At 38.3% G+C, this 15,032-nt stretch overlaps 1 protein-coding gene across 4 annotated transcripts in view; it reads right to left on the minus strand.

Moving 5' to 3' along the window:
* The window catches only part of grm4 (glutamate receptor, metabotropic 4), a 266,396-nt gene that overhangs the window by 214,632 nt on the left and 36,732 nt on the right, over positions 1–15,032 (minus strand). For 3 of the 4 annotated variants that reach the window (XM_067460283.1, XM_067460286.1, XM_067460284.1), the window contains exon 1: positions 13,331–13,739. The exons of the other annotated variant lie outside the window; for it this stretch is intronic. The gene's annotated coding sequence lies outside the window, so the exon portion shown is untranslated. Of the gene's footprint in view, positions 1–13,330; positions 13,740–15,032 lie in introns of those variants that run through there. 4 annotated transcript variants of the gene reach the window in all.

Below are 15,032 nucleotides of genomic sequence, written 5' to 3' on the forward strand. Positions count from 1 at the left end.
CAAGGCTTCATAATGCAGCTCTGGTGGAGAATTATAGCACAACCCTTCTCTCTAGGTTGCAGACCATGCATTATTAATTGGGGCAGCTCAAAGTAAATAATTACATCTCATTATCAAAGCTTGGGTTTCTAGTATGGAGGCATGTCCTCTCTATTTACTTAATGAACCTCCAAACTGCATTGTTAGAGTTGTTAGGTTTGAAAGAGGCCACTCCTTCCCAACTGCAGTTCTGTATTGTGAAATCAGAAGGCGAAAGAGAACAAACTGCCTCGGTACACCGGCTCCCGTCCGCCATCAAGGCTGGGCTCGCATTTAAGGGGTGCAATCATTATTTTTGCCCCAACTTCTGCCTTTCTGTTACGTCTAGTGAATTTGAGAGATTGACTCGGCCTCTTTTGCTCACTTCAAGAAGATAGAGGGAACGCAAAGCAAATTTGTTGTAGGTCAGGAGCATGACTAGACTCAACATGAGGGGCTGAGCCATGCTCCATTTTAGACATCACAGATATAGCATGACTTGACTACTGAATATGTTTTTAGCCCTACATTAAATTAGCCCACGAGGCTTTTTTAATAAAACAAAACAAAAGTGTCTGCTAATTCTAAAATCAATCCATCATGTGGAATCAAACAATAGTCGCAGAACAAAGAGGATTTCCAAATTACATTCAGCAATTTATGTTATATACACATACCAGGATTGTGTGTGTGTGTGTGTGTGTGTGTGGGGGGGGGGGGGTCTAATGTTATTTCATGCAGTCTGACTTATTTACACTGTTGAAGAGTTAGATTCTCACTAAACATGGCCAACATTTCTGTGCCAGATACACTCCTTCAGGATTCAAACAAGTTTCTGAAAGTTTTTTTTTTAGTATGGTATGTGATAGATGCCCTTTATGACCTGTATAATATGTCATAAAGGGCTGAATTGCTTTTATGGGCACTTCATGAAAAACTTGTGCGCACATCAACTTGAGCGAGAGAAAGATCGCATCCATCAACAAGCTTGGCTCGGGTTATGGGAGCCGTCGCCAGCGCTGTCATTTTGTTTCCAGACCACGAAATCAACAATGAAGTGTGAAGAAGTTTAGAACAACTAAAGAAGTGTTTTTGGCTGTGAGGGATAGATAACCTTGTTCAGCTTCCCTAATAAACCAGCGTTAAGGAAACAGTGGATGCAGTTTGTTTTTCCTGGAGCAGCAACTTCTGAAAGTATATTTGTTTGAGCTGAACAAACAAACACCCAGCTGTGTGTGTGTGTGTGTGTGTGTGTGTGTGTGTGTGTGTGTGTGTGTGTGTGTGTGTGTGTGTGTGTGTGTGTGTGTGTGTGTGTGTGTGTGTGTGTGTGTGTGTGTGTGTGTGTGTCATACCAGGACATAAATGTGTATAATGACATGGGTACACTGTAAAAAAAAAAAAAAAAAAAAAAAAAAAATTCAGCTCTCCAATTGAACATTTTCTAGTGACTGATCACATCTAAATTTTTCAGTTGGCCAAATTAAATTTCTGTGAATTAAATTGCATCAATTCACAAAAATTCAGTTTGGCCAACTGAAAAATTTAGATGTGATCAGTCACTAGAAAATGTTCAATTGGAGACATGTTTTTTGTTTTTTACAGTGTATGACATAGGTATTACAAGGAGAAGGGGAAATATGAGGACATTCCCTATGTCCCCATTTTTCAAAAGTCTTATAAATCATCCAGTATGAGGTTTTTTTGTTGTTGAGAAAGGAAAGTAAACTGTGCTGTGATGGATAGGTTTAGGGGGTAGGGGTAGTGTAGGGGGATAGAAAATCTATGGAATGTCCCCACAATTCACAAAATCAAATCGAATCAGCACAGTGTATCTGTCTTTTACAAATATGCTAAAACTAAAGACTCTTCAGAGAGATGAAGGAAGCAATACAACTGTACTCAAGATTAGCATGAGACTGTGTGTTATGTACCCTTTCATTTGAATTTCATTTCAGCAGGGGTAGCAGCAGTGTTGGACACTAACTAGTTAATCGTAATGCATTACTAGTAATAATATTACTTTCCCTCGTAACTAGCACTGTAACGAATTAATAATAAAATGTATGTAATAATATTACAGTTACCATCCCAAAAAAATTACTAGTTACTTTTTGTCACAATCACTAATGATTTGGAAATCTAAAAACAAATAATTCTTATCAATTTTCAAAATCTTTGTCATGCGTTTACGTATGCATGTGACAACACTAACTTATTATTTTTGTTAAATGAAATGTCATATGTGTAGTGGTACATAATAAATAGAAGTTATTTAAAAAATGCGGCTTGTCATCAGTTTGAGCCAGTTGTACTTCATTTATCAGTAACTTTCCTGGATTCACAGGCTGCAAAAAAATATGCAATTACTAGTAATAGAAAAGTAATGTAACAAGTAGTGTAACTATTCCTGTTGGCCTTGAGTAATAAGTTAAGTAATAATATTACTTTTGGAAGGAGTGACTAGTAGAATGTATTACATTTTTGGAGTAACCAGCCCAACACTGGGTGGCAGAATTGTAAAAGTCCCGGCTGTAACATCCTCCCTGAACATCTCCCCCTCCCCCCTATTGACAGAAATGAGAGGGCACGGGGAAGATTTGAGGGAGGATGTTTCAGCCGAGACGTTTTACTGCGCCGAGTCGAAGTACTCTCAGAAGTGCTATTCCGCCATACATTATAGTTCTCCTTTTTAATCCGCTTAGAAAAGCACCACGTTTTATTTTATGTCACCATACATGATCGTTCAACTATTTGTGTAACTGTATTTAAATAGAGGAATCGTGGAGGTGTTTGGTCGCTTCTAACTTGATCTCTGTTTGGTTCCATAGTGAATGAACTGGGCTTAGTGGGCTAAGCTAAATGCTATCAGATCGTCACCGCGCGTCAGAGAGATTAAGAGCACGCACTGAGACGAGAGAGGTATGTATCAACTCGTCTAAGTTAAGGGAATAACAGTTTAATATGAAAAAGCGGTGGGGTATCCCTTTAAGCTGTAACATCACACTATTAACTATTACAGTCAATGAATTTAAAACAAATTGCAATTATATACTTGCAGTATATACACAGAAATTAGAAATAAAATATGATTCAGGGCTATAGTACAAAAGCAGGGGACTAGTCATGCTACTGTAGGTAGGTCAGTGATTTCACAAGTCACACTAAGACGAAAGACCTTTTCTTCCATATAGGGAAGACGCATCAAATTGTGTGGAAAAAAACACTTATCACCACAGTTCAGTTAAAGCACTGAAGGTGCAAGTGTGAAAGGTGCTTGCTTGCTCTAAAAAGCATATCGTACTGCCTGTGTTCACAGTCACCGTATTCACTTGAAATGGTGGGCAAGGAGCTGATCGTTTTCATTTAACCTCTACATGAGGCTCCTCACCCCTAGAGTCGGAGACAAAAAGGAAACGCATAATCTGGCGGCATGAGATAGGAGGGAGAATATGATCCAATTGGCAGTGTCATGACTGCGAGTCTTTGGCTGTAAGTCTGCCCCAGCCCAGGACTGAGCATGATGCTGGTGGGCTAGTTAAATGTGCTCATTTCACACATCATTTCACATGAGGCGCTCATACGGAGGTCCGCCGCTACACGTGACATAGGGGATCGTTCGGCAGATACAAAGCCTCCGCAGGATGCAGACACTGCTTTCTTAAAAATCTTGAAGGAATATGCAGAATATGGTTGAAATCACACTGCAGGATTCGTGTGGGCCGGGCTAATAGAGATCTTTGCTCAGGGTAATGGGTGCTATGTGGGTAGCAAGGGCAAAGATCAATACAACAGCACACAATCTCCTCAGGTGGGATAATGATGAGTTTTACTCCAGAGGCAAAATTACAGATAATGATGATCAGATGATTATAAACTGTTGTATAAAAGTCAGTCGTATATTTTTCATACTTTTCTGATGAAAATCCAATTTTGTATTTATAACCGGTCTGACCAGCTCGAGCGGGATTCGAACCGGCTTCTTCGGCATGGGACCATAGTCTCTCGAGGCAAGGGGAGTGAGGTTTACACACAGCTCTTCACTCAAAAAAATTATTCTATCTGTTTGCTCAGTTTATTTAAATAAGAGAAGATGGTTTTGTTTCCTTAATGGTATGCCCAACGTAGTTGTTTTTTATTATTAAAACAACTTTAATTGTTATTAGCAGGTCCTCACCCTGAGCATACACTTTACACTTCACCACAGTGTTAACCTCCAAAAACACTAACATTACACAAACATTTAAACATTAAAAAGTCTCCATTTTCTCATCTAGTTAAAAATGCATAAATTAGCACTTTATTTAAACATTTACTCTCCGAATTCAGCCCCTTTACAAAGCATGATGGGAAGTGAATGTCCAGTTTGTTTGGGTTACTTGACTGAAACATGTTATTTGAAAATATTTTTTTACAGTGGCTGTGCTGTTCTCAATGAGCTGTAACAGTGCTAATGCCAGTGGTGAGAAATGCTTTACTTGATCATTTCTTGCATGTAACAATTAGCAAATGATCAAGAGTTGTTGACTAATAGTTTTTATAGAAATAAAGAAAATAAATTCATGTGATAGTTCCCGTAGACTAAATATGGTCATCAGTTCTACCCCTCTTTATCCTACTTTATCTGGTTGGAATGACAAGAATTTTTCTTTTCATTTTTCATCTTTCATCTTAGTAGTTTTGACTAAAGTATTTTAATATCATACATCAAATTATTTCAAACCAATTAAATTTTGTTGAAAAAGCATAATTCAATTTTGTGGAAAAGCTTTCCTTAATTTAATTAAGTTCGTTCAACACTTTATTTTTTTGAGTGTAGCTTGCCTCTGTTACACATCACAAATTATATGATATGTTTTTTTTCAGTATCAGTGTACTTAGTATGCCCATGTTTTACTTTAAAGTGTTAGTTCACCCAAAAATGAAAATGTCACGTGATTTCAGCAGTTCGAATCGCGTCAAACAGCCAAACTACTGAAATCACATGACATTGGTGACCCACAGCATTGATCGATTCACTGATTCATTAACCGTTTGAATCTTTTTGGAGACACGCGGAAGAGAGTACAATTCTGAATAAATTCATAGTTTTTGTTATTTTTGGATCAAAATGTATTTTCGATGCTTCAAGAAATTCTAATGAACTAACTGATGTCTCATATGGACTACTTTGATGATGTTTTTATTCCCTTTCAGGACATGGACAGTATAGTGTGCATTGACTGCATATGCTCTGGGACTAAAATATAAAATATCTTAAACTGTGTTCCGATGATGAACAGAGGTCTCACGGGTGTGGAACGACATTAGGCTGAGTCATTAATGACATAAATTTCATTTCTGGTTGAACTAACCCTTTAAAGAGCACCGATATCCATTTACAAAGACTTGATTTGGTTTTTGGGTTTTCCTAGAATAGGTTTTCGGTGCTCAATGGGCTCAATGGACCCCGTCACTGTCATTATAAAGCTCGGAAGTGTCAGGATATTTATTAATAGAACTCAGATTGTGTTCATCAGTAAGAAGAAAGTCATATACACCAAGGATGGCTCGAGGGGGAGTAAATAATGGGGACTAAAGTGAACTATTCCTTTAACTGTGAGTTTACCAACACAACTCAACCAGGCCTCGAACTGTTTATCTGTTGTTGTTTTTTTTCTTATGCCTTGGGCGGGAATTATTTAAATAAGGAATATTGTGATGGGAAGAAAACTGACGACTACAATTAAGGCAGTTCAGGGAGTTCAGAAACAGTGCTTACTTATATTATAACCCCTTTTGGAGTGACTTTGAGCTTTGTAGCTTTGCAGACTTTTTTATGCTCAAACAGACACTAAAGAAAGTCATAAAGAAAAAAACCATAGTAAGTCCAGACAGCAAAACTCAAGCTGACATAAAGCTTATAGGTTTGTCCAAAAGCTAATGATCCATTCTGTTCAGCATGATCTGAAAGGGAAACATGTTCCAAAGGGGATCTGAAAGAAATCTAGAGAATTTAAAATACAAAAGACAACATGATATATGACTCGAATGTGTTTATTTGATTAGTGGTCAAGAAAATCGTGCAGAATAAAAATCTTACATTTTTAGAGGATTATTAAGAGGATTTTCAATGTCTCAGACTTTTGGAGAGTAGTTGCACTGGTTCAACTTAACAAGATCAGAAAAGCTAACACATTTTGGGACAATACCAACAACAATTGCAAAATAAAATATTATTTGAGTGATTTTTGTATCACTCACAGTTTGTTTTTGAACATTTTATAAATGTACCATAAAAACATTGCCCTTATGTCATCACTCACTTTACATGTTCTGTGATTGGTGGACACCTTCTGACCTTTTCATTGATTATTCGTAAGTTTGAATTTTGTCCTTGTTTGTATTTACTGTAAATGTGCTTTTGTACACCTGCAGTCTTTTGGTCCTGATGAAGGCTTGTGCATTGAGATGCGACAGCTTGGCAAAATAAAGAGCAGTATCTTTTCATCTGCATTTGTGGACTATTTTGATCTCTCCGATTTGCAAGTGTTGCTGCTATTGCCCCAAAATGCAGACTTTTGGAGTCCACTGTATCTTTTCTCATTAATTCATTCTATTTGACATTTTTATACAGATACCTTTACTATGCAGACAATTTCAAATATTTAAAATGTTACGTGATTTATTAGCTCTTCTTAATTTGCCTGTCATTGTTTTTTTTTTTTTTTATAACTCACTGTTCTGCCATATGACTAATGACCATTTACACATCATTTATCACTGTGGGTACCAGAAATATCTTTTTTTGCTTTTCAAGCAAGTCCTAAATCAAGCTCAGAGTGCAGTCGAGCAAACAACGATGATTTAACAGAAAATTTCCAGAAAGAGGAGCACTCCTGAAAAGACGCACGTGCCTCGCATCCCGACACCCATGCAGAAATGGGCCTAATGAGTTGGCTCTCACCAGAGAGGTGGACAATACCCCGAAACCATCGCTCTGAAATGAACCGGTGCAGAGCACAAGCCAGACTACTGAGTTCTCTGCTTCATACAGTCCATTGAGTTCCTCTGGGGGGGTACGATCTTGTGCCACAGATCCTCTTACCCAAAACACTACACGGCCCATTTGCAGTAATAGAGCACATAGGAACGTTATTGCTGTGTATGCTGTGGATTGAAAAACACTGTCGGGGACGGCGACGACACTAGTGCTGCGCTCCCCCCCAGTCTTCGAGCAGTTGGCCCGGGTCGCCTAAAGCAGATGGTCTGGAATGAAGACACTCAATATGACCTAATATGTCTCATTACACACTTACACAATCACATACCAAAGCAGTGAACTATTTTCTATTTAAATAGGCTGCAGAACCCATCTCTCTTTTAATAAATATCTAGGTCTTGTTGTTGAGTAAAAGTACCTAAACATCATTACACCAAGATGAATCTAACTGGGAAGAAAATTGCTCGTTTTTAACTCGATATAAAAAGGCATTCATTCGCAAATTCATTTTGCATCCATAATGTCACATATTTACGATGAAATAGGATATTACATTGTGAGCATTTCATTCTACGATGGTGCAAAAACAATGCCTTAATAGCTATTTTGCTATCAGTTAACATTAAAAAATGACCAGTTTCAGAAGCAGAAAAAACGTGTGCGAAAAATGTAATGAAAAAAAAAACAACAACAAGCAATCGCCAGCACAGCCTATGTGAGAAGTTTCAGAAGGGGAAGAAAAAAAAATGGACAAAAGTGTGCTTGTAAATCATGCACAACAAGAACAGAAACGTGTTAAAGTTAGATGTCAAAATAACTCCAATATCAAACACTAGACTTGTGTGTAGTGGAGTTAAATGAACTCTTTCCCTGCCATTGATGGAAATTTCCGGCTTTTTGTGTTTTCACCGTTTCACCGCTATTACACAACTTCTGAAAGAGTACAGAATCTCCGGATCAAAACACATGAAAAGAAGATGCAGAAACAATTGATATCATATTTAATCATATGCACATGTAATAATGTATAATCATAGGCCGCAAAAAAAAAAATAGACGTAGTGTCTGTAAAGCCACCCGTAGGTTTCTAAAGAGCAGTTTTGAAGCGTTAGGTTGGCTGTTGCTATCTTGGTAGTGCGTCACTGCATGTAACCAGATAAATGAAAATGGGCAAAGAGGCGGGATGTGGGTGGAGCTGAAGTGACATGATCCCAAACAGACAGCAGACAAACGGCAATCCACCGGTCAACCAAGTGGCCACGCCACTATGCAGAACTTTGAGGCTTAATATAGTTTAAACAAACGAGTTAGAAAAAATAAAAGAAATCACCCCCTCACAGTTGTCATAAAGGGCTAAGTAAGCTATATAGACCAAAATACAATTTGTACCAGTCTGTAAACATGTACTAGTTTTTTAACCTGGGGCTCAATGAGATTATGCTCTCTTTTAGAGCCTGTCCTTGGCTGCCAGTGAATGAATTGCAGTTTAAGTCACTTCCGTATTGGCTTCAAGAGAAACTTGAGTGGAGATTGCCGCTTGAATATAATGTCACCACCAACATTAAACAGCATATCAATCAAAACTACCTAATGTTAGTGATATTATGTCACAGTGGTCTATGGATGGACATGGCTGTGTTCCACTCCACTTTTAGACTCACACTTGCGCACTTCCCTAAGCACTTCCCCTCGGGGGAATCCCTGCCGCCATTTTGAAGAGCTTTCCACATTGTAAAGTGAACAAGGGAAGTATGGACAGACCCAATCAAGGGAGCGAGTCTATTTCATGTGTACACATCAGGCAGCTCCATTTACCACAATGCAACACAACTGTGACGTCACCACATATGACGTATCATGATATATTAACTATGCTTTCAAATATTTAAAACAACCCAAACACACCTATATACATACAGACTGCTACATTAAACAATTTGGTAAAATGAAAAATAAATAATAAATCAACTCCATAATGATCAAGTCGTTCCAGTTCCGCCCATTGCAAAGGTTCCGCCAGTAGTGGGCACTCGTGCAACGCAAGCAATGACGCACATCCGAGTGAATGAGACGGAGGGAAGTTAGCGAGTGAAGGGCATAATAAAAATGAACTGGAACACAGCCCGTATTGAGTAGACTCCCTCAGTCAATGTCGAGGGTCTCTCCAAACAAACTCACCATGCACACTTGACGAAGTTAAACGCACTTCAAAATGGCGGCTGGGATTTCCCCAAGGGGAAGTGCTTAGGGAAGTTTGAGAGTGTATGTAGAGTTAAACGCAGCCTATCTATGTTTTGATCATCCAATCTGGATGTAGTCTTTGACAAAAATGCGATTTTCTCAGCTTTTTGTTCAAAATGTTTTATTTTTTTTATGAAACTTAACCACGTTTACAAGTGTTGATTGAAAAAAAAGAATGCACAAAGCTGGAATAATATGTTTGTTTTTTTGTGTTCTAGAGTTTTTTAAACCGAGGCTCTTTCTTTCGTCATATTGCATGTTCAGATATACATTCTTTATACATTCATACAACAAAATATTCTTTGGGCCATGAAAGTTTTGTGAAAATGATCAGAAATGCTGTTGGTGGCTGGAAACTGGCAATAAAACACTGGCGGGGAAAGAGTTAATAAACCAAAGCAAAATGTATACATAAAGCATACATTTGACTTCATCTACATCTTTTTCTGACAGCAATATTTGCTGCGAATCTTCACAGCTAACACACTTCTGACTTAAGCTGTCATGCCGCAGCTTACATCGCTTTAAATATGCAAGACAAGTTAATATTTGTGTAATGATCTTAAATCTAAAATCATCTAAATTCTTCCATGTCACAAGTCTACAGCAGGCACTGAATTTACCCAGCCTGTGAAGGCGAGGACACCAAACAGAGGCGAGAGATAGCGTAAGAAAAGGGGATGGAGAGTCTGCATCTGATAAAATCATGCCACTCTGAACTGTACTGATGTGAAAAACAGATGTAGGCGATGACCTGCTATATAGGCTATCACACTACACTCAATACACTGTCTCCTCTTCTAGCCCTCTGTGCCAGAGGGTGTCATCAGATAATGTGGGCAGAAAATCCATAAGCAGGAGCCTCTGACACTGGGCTAAATTGAGTCAGAATGTGTTTTTATGCTTAGTCGGTTGGTTTAAGTAATTAAGTTTCGATATCAGTCGAACTTCCTCAAGCAAAGGTTTTTGATCTTAAAGAAGACCGTTCGTTCTTTAGCAAACGATAGTGACTTTAACACATGCACAGAAGCTGAAAAAGACACATAAATCGCATGCATGCATGACATTTTTTTTGTGCACATTCAAACTGTGATACTCGATGTAGGCCTGAGCTCTGGCCCTGAACAGCAGGCAACAGATTTAGAAATACAACATTCATAGCAACAGAGAAAACACAAAGAGTGAATTCCCACACCACATCATATCACAGTATGATCCCCTGCCTGCTGCATTGGAATAAAGTAGGCATGCCATTAACCAACCTCAGCAACATTCAAAAATATACTCATTATCATTTCATGTGAAATCCTCTGTTTCTTTATCAAGCAAGAGTCCCAATCCAAAAAGAAGCATCATTATAATCATCATTTCTGGTAGCGTTATGCCAAACCTCCAACACCAGTAGTCAATCTGAATTACATTTAATATGAATCTAATTGCAGCATCATTATCAGTTGGAGCTCATGACCATTACTCATAAGTAAACTCAAATAAGAGCAAAGCTTTATGGGTCTCTGCCAATCTATTTCACACCACAGAAATCTTCCTAATACAAGGGCTTTAGGAAACTAGCTGTTATAGAGTTATTTAAGTGTTAACAAACAGCTTTTGGCCATCTGTCAGCAGTTGGTAACTATATTCAATAAGACAAACATTGACATACTGCCATGTATGATCATTCAAAACACATTTGGCATATTTACATTTGAACGGTAAGAGCATTATGACTTATTTCATTTATTCGGCCTGCCTGTGGTGTCCGCCACGCTCGATGGAGGTAAACAGCGCTAACCGATATAGACTCTCGTCTCGACGCGGAGGAAAGTCAGGGTCAAAAGGCATTTACAGAGCAAGAGTCCTAAGAAAACGTATGAATAATGTATAAAACCTAGTGTTGTTTCTTTTTTAACTTACACAGCGGTGCGTGATCGGACTCTTAAGGAGCGCAAACGTACACTTCATCAACTGAAGTCATCTAGTGGCTGGGGAAAAGTACAAAATTTGTCACAGGCCAAAAGTTTACAAGTTGGCACCGCACCAGTTTTCCTGACTTCCCTATCGCCGTGATGGAAAAGTTCATTAGCTCATTCAATTATGTAATAGAGCCATCTTGGCGGGAGTCTGAATTTGCCAGACCTTAGCGTTCCAAGCAAAAGCTCTTTCCATTGCTTTAAAAGCTTCTCTGGACTAATGAAGTCTAAAGAAGTGACTTCATACTTCACTAGGCTATACATGCAGAGAGACATACACACTGATTCTACAGCAGGTCCTGATGTTAATGTCCAACCAGAGGCCTCAGAAAACTCTTTTCGCGGTGGCACAACATGGAAATGCAGTTCTCGGCGCTGCTTTATGATCAATGGGTTTGTAGCGCTCTCACAAAGACCCAGAGAGTGAGTCATTGCTGCGACAGCCTCTCCATACTACACAAGTCACTGCACTCCATCACGCATTGTTAAAGCACATCATGTAGGTGTATGCTTTTGTATTACATAGCTGACTCATTAGGTCTGACAATGCCATGCCATGCGGTATTGTGGTACAAAGTTACAAGTCAAGGCTCCGAGACTTCCATGCAGCCATCTCTCTCTGACTGACACCTCCCAACTCATTACTTTTACAGGTGTTTCGTTTAACTTGTCCCAGGCAATTTCCACTGGCAATTATAGACACATTTAGATAGCAAGAATGATTGCCTATGCCAAAGCTTCCATTAATGGTATTAAAGCATTTGGAAAAGTTTATACAGACCCATCTAACATGCTTTCTAAACTAGCCCATCTGGTCCAGATGGCCTCAAGGTTTGACATCTGCAAAGCTGATCAAAATCGTTGCTTCCTCTTGATCTCCACAGGCTATATCTGGGTCAATGACACGATGTCGGCATCTATTAAATTATCAAATTATATGGTGAAATGCAACTCATCCATAAATTATTTCTATGATAAACATGGCTTCAATTTCTGAATTGGCAATGGTGCTTACACTAAAACATATTGTCTAGTGGTACATAGATTGTATTTTTATATGAAATTTATGTTAGAAAGCTGAAATCCTTGGGATGACAGTTATAGAAGACATTAAGTGTGTGTAAAATGTTAATAGTCGGTTTGTGTGTGTGTGTGTGTGTGTGTGTGTCCTGGTAAACCCTACGTTATGGGGACAAAATGTCCCCACAAAAAAGGCAATAGCCAAAATCCTGGTCCTTGAGGGGACATTTTTGGTCCCCAAACATCTTATAAATCATACTAAGTGATGTGTTTTGGAAAATGTAAAAATGCAGAATGTTTCCTGTGATGGGCAGGTGTAGTGTAGAGGGATAAAATATACACTTTATACAGTATGAAAACCATTACGTCTATGCAATGTCCCTGTAAAACATGGTAACACAACGTGTGTGTGTGTAAGAGAGAGAGAGAGAAAGAAAGATATCTATACATAGCTTTTTTAAATTGAAAATGGTATAAACATTTAAAAAACTGCATAAAATCTAGATGGTGAAAAAAATATCATACAGGAACTTGTCCTGTCCGCCTTAAATTGCATCTGAAAAAGATGTCTCTTTATCTTGTAGACGCTAATGTCATTGACCCAACCTATTATATCTTACTTCTTACCAAGTGACCAATATGTCAAACAGAATGAGCCGAGTATTACTCTCCAGTGAAATATTCTCATTGCGAGGAAGTCCACCACCTCTCCAGTAAACCTTAATAAAAACATTCAGTCCTGGCAGGTGATTAGCATATGAATCAGTGAAATGCATTCACTCTCAGAGGCATTGATGCACAGCTAAACCTGTTGTTTAGAACAAAGTGATGGGCAGAACTTCACACTGCTATTTTCACAACGCAGAAATAAATCGTATGATCACAGGAAAGTCTTTCCTGCCAAAGTACCGCACTACTGGTCAATGTATATATAAGCCAAATGCATCGTGCCTGCGCTGTTATCACGTGGAAACATCCAGCAAATATCGCTATTGATATCAACAAATCAACCTCGACGAGATTAATCGAGCGACGCTTTTCCAGCAAGGAATCCGTGAGAGAGAGAGAGATGTTCAAAGTTGACCCATTTCCGTGCACTCACCTCCTTCTATCTGCTGCCGCTGTTGCCAAACACCTCCAGTATGATCACCTAAACACAGACGACTGCAGATCTTTGGGTATCTCGTTAATCGTTTGCTCTACGACGGCCCCCAAATTCGACAAACTCCATTCCCCACGTCTGGAAATCACACGCAAATCTCCCAAAGCGCGAAACCAAGTGGGAAAAGCTGTTGCGCTGTCCAGTGAAAGTGGTTCTGAAACGCTCTCGGAGCCGAAGTACTTTCCATTTCTCCAAGTCTCCGTGTTCATTCATTCAATATAGGCAAATATTGCGCGCCTCGCGTTAGAAGCTCATACCTGAAGAGATACTAGTACTGCACTGAGCATAACTAGAGAGCAGAGCCGTGCTGAGATGTAGGCAGTGCTCTTCAGTCGAAGCAGTGCGTTCAACGCCCACATAGCCCACTCTATTTGATCACACACACACACGCACACGCACACACACACTCTGATGAAAGAGCTGTCGTGCAGTTCACTAAGGAAGTCTTAAAAAATAACTGATATCGTTAATAAAAATATGCATTTGCAGTCTCAAAAGCTACGTTGTTTTTAATAAAGCCATTTTATCACATTTTAATAAAATCATGTAAAATGCTACAGCACAAACTATGACTTAGTTAAATGTACAAGATTTATATTTTAAAAGACAGTAAATGTAATTTTTACTGTGATTTCGTTTGGTATGGTAACAAGAAAAGACAATACAAGCATCCTGCAGTATTTAAATACTTCAGATGTACAGATGAACTTTCAAAATTAACATCCCCAAAACATCCCCTGAAGGACAATAAATAGATTTTTAATAGCACAAATAGGTTGCTTTATATCATATACAGAACTATAAAATATGCAATCACTAAAATTCCTCCTGTAATGCCTATTTTACAGTACAATTACAGCACTCACAGCTGGTAACATTTTACTGTAAATAAAAGGCTTTTAAAAATCAAATAAGATAATACTGAATACACGTTTCAGTTTATCCAGTAGAATATTATTTTCTTCAAATAAGTCAAATATTTTTTTTTTTTTTACTTATTCTAAAGGTTTGTACTACTGCACTTTTCACTTTGGAAAGGAAATTAGTTGAATACGCTTTTAAAACCAGTGTAAATGTCCTGGAGACAATCGTACGTCTTCTTGTACATGCAAGATATAAAATATTTTAAAAAGCATAAAGATTCAGGGCATTGATAACCACAATGCATCGGGTAAAAAGGATTTAAAAATACAGAATGTCCCGAAGGACACTTTTTTTGGAAGGCTAAATATACCCATTTATGCATTGCTGTTTGTTAAGGACACGTTTAGTCTCAAAGCACGCCAGTACAAATCTGGGCTTGAATTAAAAGGCAGGCAACATCTACACTTGGATTTGAGCATTCTCCCAGGATACTTTATGAACTCTTCATTCTAATGTATTCACATACATGCCTTCAGTACCAGTGTCTTCTAAAACTCTTTCCCCAGGGGATTATGATTATAAAACCATTATTGTAGAGTGCATGAGATAATGATATCTTCATATTGTTAACTTATAGAGCTTGTTGCTCATGTTGTTCATAAAGACAGAGTGACATTTAAGGTTAAACCCTCTTCACAGTACAATTGATCAGTTGTTCCATATTTAATTTATTCATTGAAATTTATGAAAGTCATTTCTAAAAGTCAAACTACATCAG

This window comes from Pseudorasbora parva, chromosome 12 (assembly GCF_024679245.1).
Source record: "Pseudorasbora parva isolate DD20220531a chromosome 12, ASM2467924v1, whole genome shotgun sequence".
Lineage (NCBI taxonomy): Eukaryota > Metazoa > Chordata > Actinopteri > Cypriniformes > Gobionidae > Pseudorasbora > Pseudorasbora parva.